Source organism: Pinus tabuliformis, chromosome Q, assembly GCF_031772625.1.
Source record: "Pinus tabuliformis cultivar Carrire ecotype Pingquan chromosome Q, CPIR1, whole genome shotgun sequence".
NCBI lineage: Eukaryota > Viridiplantae > Streptophyta > Pinopsida > Pinales > Pinaceae > Pinus > Pinus tabuliformis.
Genome location: NC_142296.1, coordinates 436828938 through 436841184, shown reverse-complemented (window position 1 = coordinate 436841184; position 12247 = coordinate 436828938).

Below are 12247 nucleotides of genomic sequence, written 5' to 3'. Positions count from 1 at the left end.
GATGCAAATTTTCTAAATGAAGAAGCCTAGTATATAAATAATTATGGAGGAAGATGACATTCCAATCATATATGTTATGTGTTATTAACTCTTGATGATGTATGTTACTATGTAGTAATGCTCCAATATTTTTTGATGTAAATGTCATTCCCTACTTTGCATAGTAAGAACTGTTGTAGTTGGAAGGGAGTTTTAGCTACGTGGTTTACCCCATGTACTATTTGTTGAGTAATGCACTTAAGTCTTCGATTGGCATGTGCATAGAAAATGTAAGATTGAGATGAACATATCTTGTATATATAATACTTCCCTAGAGAACTGACAAATACGACGGATGGTACCCATGTATCTTGGTAGATGGAAGTAGGTCCATATGATGGTAAATCAATCAGTCTTCATGGTCAAATTGATGGTAGGCCTTGCAGTACAATAGGTTTTTGGCCAATTTGAGGTATCAGTGGTACATATGTTTTCCAATTGGTACGTGATGACAATTCCTCAAATGAAGGGAGGAGCATGGACACTTTTTGGGATGGAAGTGGGTTCCATTGTTCTCACTTGAGAAAACCAAGATTGGTTGTAGGCTTTTCCTAGCTTTTAAGAGAATGGTTCAATGAAATTGACCTTTAACAAAATAACTCAATGGCACACCTCCCCATAGACATTGTGGTTCAATTCTGGGAGGATTAAATGATTGAGAGCTCATGTACAATTTCTTTATTTGAAAAAAAAATTCAATGACACATCTAATCTTGTGTTACAGAGTCTACCATTTTTATTTATATTTAATAAATAACAAACATATTCCACAAACCTAACAAATATGAAAGGATTTTAATTGTTTGATTGAAAATTTTATTCTTATTAGATTATAAATTTTGGGAATATTTTAGAATGTGTTTTTTTTTTTTTTTGGAATATTTTAGAATTTTAGATTTAAATAAAAATGAGTAAAATATATTGATTTTTTAAATGGATTCTCAAATATTCCCAAAATTAAGATTAAGTTGAGCGAATGAAACCAGGTTGTTTTGCCTATCTGTGGATGGCTTCTTTCATTAATTTAGACACATTTAAGTGTCAACTAAAACTGGTTCTTCGAATAAATGGTTGAAACAACCCATCCGGCGACATAACTGAAACTGAGAGCGCACAAATATTTTGGAACTCCTTCAATAAAAAATTATGAGAGCTATACGCACTATTAATTCAATGGCAACCATCATTTTTTCAAAGGGCATAGTAGCTATCTTTCATTTTATACTGCTCCAGTCTCCTAATTTCTTTCTATCTCTAAGCATTTAGAAGATCTTCGCGGAACAAAAATGGTGAGTTCATGCTTTCGACAGAGAGTTGGTTGGTAGCTTATCATGTCTATATATGTGAAGGTGTACACAATCATTGCCTGGGTCAGCTAGGTTAAAAAACCAGTTCGGCAGCTGGTTCATTACTGAACCGGTCGAGTCAGACACCGATTTGGCCGGTTTAGTCGAGCCCTTCTTAAACTGGCCGAGCTAGTCTGCCCGAAAAAAGGCAGCAACTCAGACTTCAAACTCAATTTTTTGTTTTTGTTTTTTTTTTTTTTTTTTCTTAATGCCTCTACACCTCTCCCAAGCCTATAAAAGTGACCCAACCCCGTCACATTTACTCACAACTATCTTATTGCATTTGTGTGAACATTTGTGGGGAGTTTGTGAAGAGTTGGAGTTGGTTTTTGGAGCAATAGTGAGGATGAGTGATGGGTTTGTCCGTTTGACTATGATTCAGAGTCTGAGCCAGATAATCTTGCATTGTTTAGTAGTATGACTAGTGATATTTTGTTGTAGAGGCCATTGAGAGCCTCCTTGGTTCTCTGTTTTTGTTTTGATCTCTATATATTACATGTATTGGACACTGCACTGGGTGCCATTTTGATATAATAGATATTTTCATGAGCATTCTTTGATCATATGTTGTCTTCTCTCTATATTCTAATGCTTTGAGTTTGGAAACATGAATGAAAATCTTTAAAAATATGTTTTTTTCATTAAAAAAAATAAAATATTTATTGTATTTTTTACAACTACTGAGTCATTGAAATCAACTAGGCTGAGTCGATACCGAGTTGGAGTCAGAGTCTACCCTCGGCCGGTTCTGAATCTAAATCGGAGGTTTAAAACTATAGGTTAAAGTTGAAGCCATTACAACAATGCTCGTATCACGCCAGACCACAATTATACTCATAGAATAGATAGACTTGAAGTCATTACCACAATTATACTAACAAAATTCTTAGACTTAAAGCCATTACAATAATATTATTCAAGATGTCAAAATTCAACATGTTATTAGCTGAATTTGAACCTGGGTGGTAGGATAACAGTAATTCAACTTAGCCTTTTCATTCTTTCTGTATTGTACTATTGAGTAATTTGTGTCCATCCTTTTGATGCCGACTTCAAGAACCAGGAACCCAATGCTTTTAGGCTAGTTTTTGCTTTTAGACAACTTTTGATCTAGCAACAAATGATATGAAAACTAGATATTTCATATGGAGGGTTTATTATACAGTAGCATTTCAAGGTGTGTTTTTTTAAATAAGAAGCATCTTTCGTAACTGGAGGACTTGATTTGAGGAGAACCCCCTAATATACTCGGTTAAAATGCAGGATAGAGGATAACCATGAGCATAATCGCTGCTCTGTGAGGGTAACCATGAGACATAATCGCTGCTCTGTGAGAGTAAGCATGAGGAATGTGAAGGTCAGGAGAAATTACTCCTCTGTTAGATTCGGAAAAATGATAAAATAACAATTATGAGATGATACCAGCATTCTCATTGAGAGCTAAGCCAAGATTTCCAGCTTCCTATGCCAAAAGAATTTAGCAATTTGTTTTTCATTTGATTGAAAGATTGTGTTTTCACCTCCCATTACCTACCTGTGAAGGTGATTGTTGTTTGCAAATTTAATCATTGTATGTTATAATATAAAATTCCTACAGCAATTTAATTACTTGTGTTTCCTTTGCTAAACATGGCTTAATTTTTAGGCAATTTTACTACCTCTTAACACTTTTTTGTTGAAGTTCTAATGTTTTCCTTTGTAATCCTTGTTTTGAGTTTTTGAAGTGAGCTCTGGAAGTTAAATGATTTTGTTTTTAGAAGAACAATATATACATTTGTGTTTAAACCAATTTTGATATACTGCCATTTTGAAAACAGTTTTCCTTTACATTTAGTTATCTCCTATGTTTTCGCTGTTGATTTCACTATCATATAAAATAAGTTCTAACACTTAAAATGTCAAATTATGTTTTTAGAATCTTCAACTCCATACTTCTGCAGTTTTACAGTTATTTTCAGCCCCTCTGTATCCGGCATTCAAAATATCACTAATTTTACAAAGACAGAAATAATGACCTAAGCAATATTGTTATTAAACATTTTATCAACCAATGAATTATGAATGAAAGATCCAAAAAAATCAGTCAATATATTCCTACATACAGACTGGAATGATCGTTTATGCCAGTCAAATGTAGGACAACATTGAGCAAATGAGTGGTTGCATACTATATGTTGGATGCCAATTTTTGGCTGCAGCTGAGTCCAAATTCTGAATCATGTCGTTGGGGATTTTCAAGTAAATCTGATCTATAAATGTGCTGAGAATAGAACTACATGCGCTACTGGACCACCGCCTAACTAACTAACTCCTCTTATTAAGTATATATTTCAAACGACAAGCTAAGAGTCAGAGTCTTATATCCATGAAAATAAACACAAACTCTGAAGACATTAAGTTTGTTAAAGTTGATCCTGGGTCAGTGTCCTCTTTTCAACGAGGTCTTTGAGTGCTATTTAAAGAAAAATTCTTTATCCATTACAATTTTGTTGGAGTAATTGTTATACTCATCTCATTGGGAATTGATAACGAGACTAATTGTCACATTTGTATCCACCTTGAGAATATGGCATTAATTACCCATTCAAAATAATGGTAAAAGTTTAGAAATTTATTATGACTGGGTTTTGGTGTTACTGAAAACTTCAACATGACATCCTGGGGCCTTGGCCCAAATTCAATTACCCAAGTTGCGTGTTAGAATAATTGTCACATTTTTGTCTAACAAAAAACCTCAACAAACTCTATATTTAAATGTGTATAGCCGAATATAGATATAGCTAAGGGGAGAGAGATCATGGTACTTTCTGTCTTTTTGATCTCTGACCATTATTTATGGATTACTGGGTCACCATTCAATTCTCTAGTGGGCGTCAATGGAATTAACAGAGATCTCTTTTCTAAATTACAGATCAATAATGCAGCAACAAGAGGAACGAACTTCGGCTGGGATCTGCTGGAGAAGCACTATATGGATTTTAGAAAGATAATTGTATCAGAGGATGTATTTTGTACCTAGTGGATAGATCCAAATTCAGTAGGGCTTCACCGGATGTCAAATGATGCTTTATGGCCCATTACAATTTATGGTAAACATCTATTGTAGTTGGGGGAATCTAAGGAGTTGTTGATTCTAAATGGTCTCCCCTGTTTCCAGACTCTCACTTTTTCACATGCCGGCCATATGGCGGGGGTGCGAGTGTAGTTGATTAAGTACTTGCTAGCTGTAACTTGCTCCCTTTTATTCGTCATTTCTCAGTCTCCCCCATCCCCCTTGCTAATCATGTACTTCTTTCCTTCTCTCTCTGGTTTGACCCTCCCGTTCCACCCCATCCCTCCCCTCGGGGTCCACCTCGAACTACCTTCTGATTTGATGAAGGAGACCCTGACATTTTCTCCTCTACCCTACGCAAGATGCTCCCATCGAAAACCCAGTTCTCCTTGCTTCATTCTGCTTCCACTAAATACACCTGTCTTTCAGATGCCATTTGGGAAGCAACACTCAAATCCTTCCCCCACTCCACTCATTCCACTTCCATCTCCCCTAAAGTTGGATCTTGCCCCATGAACAAATGGTACGATGATGAATGCAAGACTCTACATCGAGAACTTCGATATGCTTTCACCCACTCTCAACCCTTCTACTCCGACTTCAAAGCTTCTTATCATCGTCTCCTTCATCACAAGAAACGACTCTTTCTCTCCCATAGAAGACGAGAACTTTCTGCTCTCCTTGCCCACTCCCCTAAACAATTCTGGCGTACCATCCTTCCTTGATGCTCTCCTCTTCCACTTGACCTCGACCCTACATCCATGTTCTCTCACACTTCCAACCTTTATGATATTTCTAGGCAGGCCCAAATTCATGTTACCTCCCCACCTTCTTCCTGTTATCTGTTCTCAGACAGAGATATTAGAGAAGCCATTTGGGTGATGAACAGCAGCAAAGCAGCCGATGAGGAAGGCTACCAAGCAGAGTTCTTTAAGCACGGTTTCCGTGCTTTGGTTAGCTACTTGGCTAATCTCTTCAACCATGTAGTCCGTGAAGGTTTTCCATCGACATGGGCACACCACATCATCCATCCGATCCACAAATCAGGTTCCAGCTCAAATCCAAATAACTACAGAATGATCATGGTGGGTCACACATTCTCGAAGTTGTATGCTACTGTTCTACATAGGAAGCTCTCTAGTGACCTTGAGCAGAGACAACTCAGAGCTAGGGGACAGGCAGGTTTTCGACCAGATCATCAGACCATTGAGCACATCTTCACCCTTTGCGCCGTGATTGAGGAGGCACGACACCACTCTTCGAAAGTCCACTGTTGTTTTGTATATTTTCAGAAAGATTTTGACTATGTTACGAGGGAGGCCTTGCTTTAGAGACTCAGAGATATTGACATCTATGCAACCCTATTGACCGCTATTATGCGCCTATATGAGTCTGTTCTTTGTCATCTTCACACAACCCATGGGCTGTCTGATTTCATTCGAAGCACTATTGGGGTTAAACAGGGTTGTCCACTGTCCCCTACCCTGTTTGGGATCTATATTGATGAGTTGGAAGCATTTCTGCATGAGCATATCCATGACATTGATGGCTTCCTTCTTCACTAGGCTCTGATATATATTCTACTCTTTGCTGATGATGTGATCCTCCTCTCCTCATCCCCAGAAGGATTACAGAGGCAGTTGGATGCCTTAGCTCTATTTTGTGACCATCGACAGTTGACGGTCAACCTGGGTAAAACCAAGGTTATGATCTTCAATGGGGTGAAGAAAACCTCAGACCTTCACTTTCTATTCAGAAGGGAGGAGATTGAGATCACTAGCACGATATTTACTTGGGGGTTCAATTCTCAGGTCCCTGCTTCAGTTTGCGACCAGTTCTTCAGCGTTGGATCAACAAAGGATATGGATCCTTAGCCCTTCTCGAGAGGCAGTGCTTTCGACATCACTTCCAAGAGATCTTGTCCAAGATGAGCCTCATGGACACCTTGATTCATCCCACTGTTCTATATGGCTCAAACATTTGGGGACTGTCTTTACTCGAGTCAGACTGGGCTTCAGCTGAGAGAGTCCAGATTCTTCTTCTCTGCCACATCATTAGGTGCACACTGATAGTGTCGTAGCACATCAACCTTGCAGAGTTTGGAGCTCAACCCTTTCGACTTGAGACGGTCTTCAGATTGGTTTCATTCTTGTGTCATGTACAAGGCTTGGCAGACTCGATAAAGAGTAGGGACCGTTATCCTTCCTTGGCATATTTCTCTTTTGAGACTATTGCCCATTCTACTCCCTCAGGCCGAGCTAGATGTTGGTTTACAGGAGTTTCAAACCTCTTAGTGTCAGTGGGAATTCAGTTGGATCATCTCCCTCCTTTCTGATATTCCTTAGATGCTCCTGGTCACCTTTTACCTATTAGACAAGAGCTAAACAAGATCATGAGGGAGGACATCTACATGCAGTTCATCTAGGTCACCTAGGTCAATCCTCTAGGAGGGTTGCGCCCAAAGATGGCCTTCTGCGTTGAGCACTTCTTGGAGTTGAGAGACAGGCTCATTGTTCGACCCCGTATACGTTTCACCACTGGAAGCATGCTCTTCGCATTCCTCTAGGCTAGTTCAGAGTAGGTTCTCATAGACTTCGGGTAGAGACAGACCACCAGGTGGATAGACTAGACAGACTCTACGAGGTATGTCATTTACAGGAAGTGGATACTGAGGTGCACTCCATCCTTGGATGCCTTGTCTACTACGAGATCAGAGGAAGGTTTCATTGCTTGTTCAGAGATTCCCGGACCCTCGCCGACTTTTTCAGGTACCCCTATTAGAGATGTTTGGCCCTATATATGCAGGAGGCTCTTAGGTTCCGAATGCATATTCTTCAGCCTCCCATCAGACCAGATCCTACACAGAGGATCGCGACATTTTTCAGGGTACTACCTTCAGATAGGGGCACCAAGAGATCGATTGATAACAATACGTATCTAGACTCCAGATCAGTGAAGATCCGTGGTACCTCACCTTGCCACACGAGATCTCAGCAGCAATTTCGTCTTAGTTCCGTTCCTGGGAGACAGACTAGGTCTTCCAGCATTCAGCAGTGTGTGAACCCCCCAGGATACGATTTAGTGGACAGTCTGCACTTGCCATCGGCTCTTCATCGGGCCAACAAAGTTTGTTGAGTTTCTTTAGCGTTATCCATTCAGCCTCAGATGTTAGGAGAGATGGGTCTGATCCTCAGACCTATTAGCTCCTGGATCTTCTCCACTAGGGCCACATGTTGATTTACTTCATGCATTGTATCTTTTATAGGAGACTGTTTGGTTCTCCCGCATTGTATATACATCAGTGTACTCAACAGTCCCTTTAACCTACTTTGTGGTCATTAGTTGGACATAAATATAATTATCTTATCTTATCTTATCTTATTGCAACCTTATTAGAATTTGATTTTCTTCTGGATCCAATTAAAATGTGTAATTACACTCTAAATGTTCCTAGAACAACTAAGAATTGATTTCTCTTAACAGTACAATTGGTTTACAGGTAGATGGCTTGTGGGCAGAGGGGATTATAGAGGACGGCTAGACCGCAAAAGAATGCATGGGCACAATTTACTTTGGTACAAAGAGAATAACCAAAGCTTTGATTCCACTTCTGATGTCTTCTCAATGTAGTAACTGGTTTCCATTAATAAGATAAGTTATTACATTGAGAAGAATTACATATTCTATGCTCCGAAGGCCATTGCTTCAACCCAATGTACTCAAATTAACACCATTTTTACCAGTTCAAAATTAAGATACAAAAATTGTCAATGTCACAGAACTAGAGACACCCAACTATGTCTACTAGATGTGTCCACTGTTGCCCTTAAGTTTTTACAGAAAAACTAAGGAGGATGACAATAAAACAACCATACTGAACCAAACTTGCATTGAGTGTAGGATGACAATAAAACAACGACACTGAACCAAACTTGCAAGTGCAGCCTTTGCCATCCTACTAAAATTAAAAATAAGGTTTACACAACAATAAAACAGTAATATGTTGATCAGTATGAGTCCGAAGGGAAAATCTGTTGATAAGTGTAACTAGGTTCAGTCTTCACAATGACAGATAATTATGATTTTATATAATGAGATGTAAATAAGAAAAATAAAATTATTATATTGACTTGCTTCATGGGTTTCATGAGAAAGAGATTTTGTATTTAAGTCAAGACTCCCATTGAGAGTCTTTAGGATTTATTTTTCATCTAGTCATAAAATGTTAGAGTCATTGTCATGTAATGAAGTCATGTTACACTTTGTAAAAAGTCAATCTTGGCCATCTAAAGTATCCTCCAAAACCTTGTCACCTATCCTCTTCAAGTCGGCCTACAACGATAAAGGAACATGCTAGAAGAAGTCGACCTAACCTCCAACAATCATGTTGGCCTAAATGACATGGAATGAGGTGTATATATAAGCACACTCGGCCTCCACTTGAAGCAAGCAACTCAACAAGCATTTGTTGAAGAAGAAGTGCGAAGAAAGGGGTCAAGTAGAAGTGCGAAAAGGAAGTGAGACAGAAGTGTGAAGATAGGTTTCTTCTGGGTGTTTCGAAGATAGGTTTCTTCTGGAGCAACGAAGTTTATTCTGGGCAAGCGAAGGAGAAGGATTCTTCTAGAAGGTTGAGATAGAAATCTAGAGACCGATTTTATCTTGAGGAGACTAGTGAAGACCTAGAGATCGAGATTCTCTATAGGAAGTCGAGAAGGAGCAGTGTGAAGGATAAAGACCGAGTTTCTCTAGAAGGAGTTGAGGAGAGCAATTATAGATCAAGAAGAAAGTAGAAGAAGGGAAGCGACAGAGCATCAAGGTTAGTGATAAGGTTCTTGGGAGGATACTGGAGTCAAGGGTCTGTGTCATGGTTTTGGTACTTATCAATTGAAGATCTAGAAGAAGAATTTTTATCGCGTTTTACTCTCAAGAAGTGAGAGGTTTTGGTCTTGGCTGAGAAGCCTACATACTGTGTCACTTGTCTTTTATTGTGCATATTGGTAATTGTCTTGATGAGAAGAACACAATAATAAGCTAACAAAGAGAAGACTATAAGTTAAGAAGTAAAAGTATATCACAAGCAATTATCAAGAAGAGAAATCTCTTAACTCTAAATGCCCTAGATTTCTCAACATGGTATCAGAGCTTAGGTGCTAAAGATAAGAAGGGGCAGTCAGAGAAAGTACACACATGAGAATCAAACTTCGAAGAAAGATCAAAGCAAGTCAAAGAACACCAAGCAAGAGATCTAGATCTTCATCAAACTGAAACCATATATCAAAGAATAATCCAAACAAGAGTCTTGAAATTATCTTCAAGAAGGAAGCAGGAAGAAAGACCAAAACCCTAGAAGCACTTCAAAGATCATCACTTATACATCATCAAAAGGAGTAGAAGCTCTTCAAACCTAAGGAAGATTAGATCGAAAGGCAATCTTCTCTCTATTGAAGCAAAGATCTCATAGAAGGTAGTCTTCCCTCACCGAAGTAAGAATCTTCTTAAAGATTCAAAGTAAGAAGCAACAAGTTTGTCATCAAGTTGAAGATTCGATCTTCACAAGTAAGTACCTTTTTATTATAATCTAATCTAGTAAAAATGACTTCATGTTTCAAGGAGAACCATAAGTTGGTTGGGATATCAAACTTCCTTGAATGGAAAATAAGAATAGACATAGTCCTCGAAGTAAATGAAGTCATTGATCATGTTCATGGAAAAGTCTTCAAGCCATCGAAGAACAAGCATTATCTGAGTACATGGAAAGGGATCTAAAGGCTCAAAATATTCTCAAGGAATCCATCAAAGGTCCTCTCCTTTCCTATGTAGCCGAGTTGGAGACATCTAAAGAAATTTATGATAAGCTGGTAGAACTTTTCTCTGAAAGAACGATAGGAAAGACCATATCACTTAGATATGATCTATACAAATTGAAGGTGTCAAAGGATGAAGGGATATCATCATGTATTTCAAAAGCATCTCAAATAAAAGGTCAATTGTAGGATCTGGGAGAGATGGTATCTGAGAAAGAAATGATCTTTGTTATTCTAAATGCACTAACTGATGAACAAGGTAACCTCATATCTACTGATGAAGAGGAAGCTATCCCATTCATCAAATTATGGTCTCTCTACAAGGCAGAAGAAGACAGGATGAAGAAAGAAAGTGACAAAAGATCAGATAGAAGGGAACAATTAGTGACAAGACGAAAAGGAAAATTTGGAAAGTTTGGTACTCCAAAGAAAAAGAAGAACATGGCTAAGGAAAGGTGCTATGGTTGTCAAAATCTTGGGCACTATAGAAAAGATTGTCCTAAACGTAAGAGGGACAGGGAAGAAGACTATTCTATGAAGTAAAAGAACCTGAGACAAAGAAGCTTAAGAAGGAAGAAGCGAAAATATCTCTACTATGACTGAGATGATCTTCTTCACTAGAAGGTACTTTTCACTTGTAAGTTATAGATAGGATGTAGTGTAAATAAAATAGAATGCATCAGATTAGAAATAGCACCGTGATAGAAGCATTAGAAGTAAGAGCTCGTGACATGGGAAGCAGAAAGTATGTCTAGTACAAATTCTACTGATTACAAAGAATAGGAAGCTCTTAGGAAACCTCATTGATACTTATAAAAAGGAAGCAGAGTTCATCATCGACTGGGATCATCATGGTCAATAAGGAAACATTTGCTGGGTGAGGATATGAAAGATCCTCAAGTCTCTCTGATGGAATCCTTATCGAAGGATTCACTAATCTAGAAAGGAAGCAAATGTTTCATCAGGAATTCCAACTCATGGGATTCAAGGAATGATGGTATGATGACATAACAAGAAAGTAGGGCTAAAGGATGAAGTTCCTTCATTCAAATGAAGCTGCTACAGGAAGTCTGGATGACCGAAAGGAAAGATGAGGTATGTATGCTTACATAGGATATTATGAAAGTCATGTCATATGGTTGTAGATAATTTGGATCACTATTTTCATCTTGGAAAATATGATCAAGAGAAGAAGGGATCTCCTCCTCCGAAAGATTGCAGAAAAGCATAAGTCGCACTAGATGAAATCAACATAATATGTTCTCATATGAATCATGAAGGAGCTGACTACAATCAAGGAACTTTGATTGAAATTTCTTGAGAATGAAAAGACAGGAAGAGATCACGATAATACAAAACAGAGGTAGAAGGCATTCAACATCAGAAGTCCAAGAAGATTTGACTAGAAGATCTCTGGAAAGGATGTGAAGACTCTAATGGAAGTCAGAAAAAGATAGAGACCCTTGGCAATGGATATCAATGGGAGATATGTCAATCTACATGCAGGATGTTGATACCTACAATAAGATTTCATGGTGAAAGATCATCACAAAGGTAATTTTGATTTAAAGTGTTCATTTATATTGAACTAATATCTGGATGGGCTTATGTAGGACTACCAAAGGGAAATATGTGGATGAATTCCAAGCAAACCATATAGAAGGATGTAATGTCTTTCCAAAAAATATGGCATGAAAGCAGAATGACATGAAGCAAAACCAAATGGAAAATCTGATGGATCACTTTCTGATGAGTTGAGGACATGACTAACTCATGGATAAAAGCGATGGATGATCTGTGCCCTATGTAGAAGTTCCCAAAAGATGAAGGCTCCTTGACGAAGAATAAATTCATGGCATCGATGGAAGGAGCTCTTCAAGAAGCTAATTGTTCCAGGATCTCCACATGAGGAGCTGCGGTAGGTCCCTAGTTAAGAGGGAGCTTGAAAAGATGTTTCTTACTTGGAAGAAACTTGGAAAATTCCTAAGCAGGGAACTTAGGTACAT